We start from the raw sequence: 7,069 nt of genomic DNA, 5'->3' as shown, positions 1-7,069 counted from the left end.
TAAGAGATTTTTTCAGGACTCATTGATGAATAGAACATTTAAAAGAACAATTTATTAAAAACATAAATCTTTCATAACATTATGTCCTTACTGTCACTTTTGATCAATTTAATGCATACTTGCTGTTTCTTTCACAAGAAAAAAAAAATCTTACTGATCACAGATTTGAATGGTAGAGTAACAATTTGTTACAATATGTAACAGCCATAGGCTGAAATGCTTATTCAATAGAGCAGCACAATGAGTGTTAAAGTATAAATGTACATGGGGACAGAGAGCAGAGAGGGAGAGCACATGGGACTGAGTGACCTGAAAATCTCAAACAGGACTCGCAGGTAAGACTGCAGACTCACACGCAAATGTCAGCCAATAGGAAGGGGACGGCGGTTAGGAGAGAGAAAAAAAGAAAGTGATGCATTGTGCCTGATTGTTTTTAGTCAAACGATTCAAGGCGCCAGTTGCCCCTAAGATAGCCACTAAGTTAAGACTGTCTTAAAAACTAGTCTGATCAACTAAAAATGAATTAGGGATAATCAGTCTTACTTTTCAGACCAATCTACCTTTTTATGTAACTGACTTAAAGTTATGATCACTCTTGAAGAAAAACATTACATGACTAACTTGTAAGACTAGCAGTTTATGCAACCAGCCACAGGAGATGGGACACAACACAGTGTCTTTCTATTATCTGTTTATGAGTTAGTATATATTTAGGAAATAGTTGATAGGTGAAACTTCTATTTATAGGAACAATCAGACAGGACAGGGAAACGATGGGAGGAAAAGAGGATGGGTGGAAGCACGCTTCACCCACATGACCACCGTTGCGCTAATAGAACCGCTAGGCCACATTCTGTAAAACAATTCCGTCAACAATTCGATCTTGTATCCTTTCCTTTGGAAAATAATTTCTCTATATTTTTAAATACTTTTCTGTAATTAAGCTTTGGTTATCAAATATCATCACAGACAGTCCTTCACTTCTCTGCACCATCTTTTTACACACACAAACACCCTTTTAAATGAAAGAACACTGCCATTAATAAAGCTAAACTGCAACCTAATGAGAAAGTGAGAGAGAATGAGAGGACATGAAAGTGTATTCCCCTCTCCCATCAAATGAATGCTGGTGTCCTGCTAATTTGTATAGCCGTCCTTTGGCCTGATGGGATGCAGTGGTAGATCCATTCTACATTATCTACAGTTCTGTACAGCAGATTTAATGCTGAGGACTCAATATGCTGAAGAATGGGTCTGCATTGACACAGAGTCAGTCAGTCCGTTTAGCATTAGCATGCAATGTTTACTGTGATAAAAATTAGCATTCTACAAAAAATTGGAGTGTCAGACTTTCTACACGGCAAGCAAGAAATGCAACAAAACTACAACCCACCCTTTATAATCAGTGAAGCGGTCCACACTGCAAGCATGCGGCTGCATCCTTCATTATAACTGGAATGATTTTGTTGCAGTGCGCACTTGCAGCGTACGCAGTGTAAAGGAGATTGTTTATCTTACTGTAGGTTGGATAATTAAGTCATGTACTGTAACTTCTAGAGAACGTGAACTCCATGATAATATTTATTAATCACATATAAGTGACATCAATCGATTTATAATTGAGAATCAATACAAACAACCACATTGGTGGCTAAATAAATAAATAAATAAATAAATGAACCAAAATAAATGAATCTGAGATTTCAGCTCAAGCGAGGGTGAATTTGGTTTATACTGCTGCTGTCCTTAATTGCGACACTGCAGCAGGTCACGCTGTGCCGTATGTAGACCACAGAGGCCTCAGCGGGGCCACAGGCTGGATTTAGACGCTTCCCCAGCTGGAGGGCTTCCTGGTCAGGCAGCGCTTGGATTCACTGGCAGGCATGCCCTGCAACATTCCTCAAGGGCCTAGTTTGGCCATGTTAAGAGCGACCTTGAAATGCGACACGGAACAATAAACTATAAAATGGCATCCAAGCGTGTGTAGCAAAGGAGGGAAAAGGAGGGACGGAGGGACGGAGGGAGGGGAAATTGGGTGACACCTGTCATTCTGCGTTTGTTTTATAGATGTCAGTGGGCAGTTGGTTCGCTGGGTTTCTACTGGTTTTTTTTCCCTACACCCCCCTCATTCTCCCTCTTTGGTTGGAGTTTGGCAGACTCAGCAGAACAGGAGTAATGCTTCAGGCAGTGACCTTCAGGGGCGAGAGAGGGAGGCGGGGCCAGACAGAAGGGTAAGAGAGAGAGATAGAGATAGATAGAGATGCCATTGGCAGCTGCAAGGAAATGCTTTTCACGAATGCTAGGGCACAGGCCACAGGGGTTCAACAACAGATTATGTGATCTACTGCTGCCCTCACCTATTTTACTTGATTTTTTCTCTCTCTTTCATTCTTTCTCTTTAACCTCTGCCTGTACTTCCATGACCCCATGAAAAAAAAAAAGATCTGTATAAATAAACCAAGGACAACACACAAAAAATATGATGGAATTGTACATACCTGAATGAGGGCACAATGACACAATCATATTGACAAGGACTTTATATTGTGCTCTAGTTACATAAATGCATATACTAATTTTGAGTTGGTATAATGAGGGATTTAAAGAATATGGATTATTGGGGTAATGAAACAAACATTTGTAAATAAAATATTACCTGGGACTTTGCCCATGGGTAACTAATTACCAACAATAACAGTCATAAGGCATTAAACTAATGAATGCACATGTACACACTCATTTCCACAGATATCTAACATTTATATTAATATTTAATCATTTTTTCAGACTAGCAATTTTACAAAAAAGTACTAGCAATTTATCATACAAGAGTCACCAATATCAGCAGTGCTGCAATATTGTAAACCAAAGCTGGAGAAGTTTAAATTACTTTAAACGCACAGGAAAGAGGGGAAAAAAAGGTTTCCAGGATAGGCTATTAAAAACCTGAAACTGGGCAAACTGTGTGATAGAGCAGCTAGCTTAATTAAATTATTTACAATGGTGGGAAAAACAACAATGGCAAACAGATATTGATTAATCAGGGTTTTGTATTTATAAAAAATAAAACAATATTTTACATATTTATATACTATTTAAATAAGCAAAACATATTTGTTATTTTAACACATTTGTGATATAGTAGGTCTGACATTATTGGAAATTGACATTTTCAGTAGCTTTTAATCATGCTTCCATAAAAATATGTATATTTTGATATACATTGCTATTGACCAAAATTGTAAGAATAGTGTTATGAAATATTTTGCTTATATCCAACACAAACTCACATAAAAGCACAAGTATGTTATGAGGTTTCAATTTCGTAAAAAATTGTACAATGTGATTTGTAGGAAAACGTATGATTTATAATAATAAAAAAGAAACAAAGGTCCACCCCTACAAATACCCCTCAATGGGGCGGGAGCAGATAGTACAAAAACATACAAATGAATTCATACGATTGTCATCACGCGTAAGGCAAACGTCGGTACAACATGTTCCTGGATCAACGTCTTTGCTGATCCTGGAACAACATTCAAATCCACCAATCAGATTTGAGGGACAAGTTTACAGTTTATGTCAAGTTAAGGCTTACAACCATGGTTAGGTGCTTCTACATCAGTGTTATTCATGAATTCCCTCTGATTTTAGGGATAACTTATGGATAGGGTTAGGTTTAGGGGCAGGGATATGGTTAGGACTAAATTTTCAGACAGGAATGCTGTTCCAGGATCAACAAAATCTGTTGATCCATGAACATGTCTGTCTTGGCAAAATCACAGTGACCCAAAAGTCAACAGCAGTCAGAGAGGTGGTGGAAGGCCAGATGTGAATGCTGTGAACAGTCTACAGGTGTTTGAAGCGCTTATGGTCTTGTTTTGTTAGTAGACCAGAAGAGGAGTGAGTACGAAGCATTTTTTTGGCCTTCGTTGAGGGGTCTAAGGAAAGTAAGTGTGTGTATACAAGGGAGGGAGTTGGAGGTGATAAATCTCCTACAGGAACAAGCATGTAAGAAGCTGCCATGTTTTATGAAACGCAGTCATAAGCAACACTAAGTGAAATGCATTAAAGTGGCTTGAGTTTGCCACCGCAGCCATTAATAAGCAGAAATACATGCATGGCTAATTTATTAAGGCTCCATGTCTGACATTCATTATGAGCCTCAGCGCTCTCTCTGGGCATATAAAAAGAGAGAGAGATTAAAAAATGAAAGCAAGCATTTGGAATGGGAAAAATTTGGCAGAGGGACATGCAAGGGTGTCAGCGATCTCGTCTGATTCACGCACGGTTATGGTGGAACTTAAATCAATGCGAGACCCCCGAAAAGACAAATTGGATGGTGGCCAAATTACAGATAGCGTGCTCTTAAAAATGTGGAAGTTTTTAGGTGCTTAAACATAAATTAGCACTGATGGGTAGGAAAGGGAGAGGGAAAGCTGGGGCAAAATTAGCTGACAGAACAAAAGTTGAAAAGTGTAACAGATCAGGGGTCAGAGAGCACACGGTTTGCTTGACTGATTGTCAGTCTCATTATTACAGTTTCATTTGGGAAGATGGAATTGGAAACTCCCCGAACCCATTTGATGTCTAAAGTGGAGTTATGAAAGGTGCTTCAGTTAGGATAAATGACTGATTTATCGAAATAAATCTGAGCCAATAAGAAAATCTTTAATTTTTTATTTCCCATTGCACTATGCATCTTCGTGCTGAAAACGTGTTAATATCAATCAGCTGAAACCGTATTCAAGGGCTTTCCTCATTCTACCCAATGAAGCAGATCTGTTCAAAGCTTAAAAAATAGCCAGACTAAACTGCTGACAGCTGAACAGATAGCATCACTTCACAGGCGACCCACACACACACACACACACACACACACACACACACACAGTGATTTACGGCACAAAACAGAGTCACTATGTCAACTCTAAACCTTGGTTGAGGGGAATATTTCCACTCACACAAATTTGTGTTTTGTAATATGCTAACACACACAGTTTAAAGCAGTGGTTGCTGTTTTTTTTGTTGTTGTTTTTTACAGCCGTTTCCAACCAGCACCACCAAAATCTCAAAAAACATTAACTGTATATTTTTTGTTTTATATCACAGTTTCTGACTAATGGAGAAAAACTTTTTAAAATGTCTCTTTATTGAAAAACAAATGAAAATACAAACTGCATGTGCTCTCTTAAATCAAAACTAAAAGTCCCCCTGTGGTGAAAATCAAGCTTTTAAATGTTGTTATGTCTATGTGGTGTTTTTATGTTTTTAGACAAACCATGTGCAAATTCATAAGTCAACACCATTGATGAGTATTTTCTCCTTAAAACTGCAGTGAACCAAAGACAGTCTCAAAAACGCGGTTTGAAATCGCTGGTGTTTCAGATGTCACAAACTACCTTGTAACCAATCATGTCAACGTGTGATCGTCAACGAGTGGATCTCTGAGCTGGTGTGAGTGAGTGGAGGCGGGGATAATTTGCATATTTATAGAACCGCGTATACTTAATGAGGCAAGGGTGTAGAGTTACATTCAAGCTATTTTAAGGCATGACAATTTTTTTTCAAGGAAAAAACATTTAAATATGTAATTTTTGTGATCAAAGATGAGTTTTAAGGGATACAATTATTGACTACAGGGGGACTTTAAGTAAAAAAAAAACTCAATAGGCTTAAATTGTTACTTTCTATATAGCAAAAATACATAATGCAGCATTTCAATGCTGTTAAAATATAAAGCTAAATAATGGTTATTCTTAATGTCAATGTGTTTTTGGAGACAAAGTACGAAAACAACTTTTGTTCAGGCAAAATGCAGGAAAAAAAGAAACTGTACAAAGGCTTCATAGGTTGTTCTTGTATTATCATTACACCATGTTTAAAAGTGCAGTACCAAATTTCAAACTTCACAAACTACACGACTCACTCAGTGGCTCTCAGGTTAAAGAAATGTTACAGGTTAAGATACACAGATGTAGTCAGTTACCAATAAAATAATTCCAGATCATCTCTCAGTTTGTAAATATAATGTAAAATCATGTTTATAATAATGCCCTTACTGTAACGTTTTAAGTCCGATGATGGGGACTCAAAACCCTCGGGGACTACGGCTCGCACCGTAATAGTTTGACTGAGGGAGGGAGGGGGGTTGCTCTGGAAATGTACGAGCAGCTGGCGAAGAGCTGAAAACAGGCAGGGATGCTGGATGGAAAAACCAGGGTGGAGTAGATGGTGGGAGGAGCCAAGGAGGAGCTGATTTAGTTTAATTTCTTGTATTGCTCTCCTTATTTATAAGTCGATTTGGACAAAAGTGTCTGCTAAATTACTAAATATCTAAATGTAAAATGTAGCTGACGATGGAAGAACCCCTGGAGGAGTGGATGGTGGAAGGATCCATGGTGGAGCAGATGGTGGGTGAGCCCATGGAGGAGTGTATGATGAAGGGATTCATGGAGGAGTCCAGAGCGACCAAGGAGATGGCCAGGAAGGAGGTGACCCATGGTGAAAGCGATGTAGGGAGGAGTTAAGGTGGACCCTTGAGGCCAACCGTGTGTGTGGAGACCCAGGATGTGGAGACCCAGGCGGATACTGGACTGAGAGACCCGGACTGATGTCGACGGACTGGGTGACCAAGGCAGAGTCACGGTGACGAGTGGCCGAGGTGGAGCCAGGGTGCCAGAGGACTGCAGCGACGACAGCGTGAGTGAGGCCTGAGGTGCAGCTTCAGGGAAGGAGGAGCCCGACAGAGCCGCAGGGGTGGAGGAATGAGGCACAGCCGACAGGTTGGAAGTCTGTTGCTATAGTTGAGTGATGACAGATCAGGGAGGAGCTGGCTTCAGTGGAGCAAGCAGGAGAGGAAGGTTGGGTGCGGAGACAGACTTGGTTATGGACAGGGATGGTGGCGACAAAGACAACATTGTGCTGGACAGAACCAGTGGCAATGAAGACAACACTATGCTGGACGGAACTTCCAGCGATGACGAGGACAACCTTGTAATGAACGGGATTTCTAACAGCAGAAGATGTTCGTGGGTGGGAATCAGGATATGAAGCGTTACCTCAGCCA

This window comes from Leuciscus leuciscus, assembly GCF_965113295.1.
Source record: "Leuciscus leuciscus genome assembly, chromosome: 18".
In the NCBI taxonomy this organism is placed as follows: domain Eukaryota; kingdom Metazoa; phylum Chordata; class Actinopteri; order Cypriniformes; family Leuciscidae; genus Leuciscus; species Leuciscus leuciscus.
The sequence above is the reverse complement of the archived record's forward strand: the minus strand, read 5'-3'. Positions refer to the sequence as shown.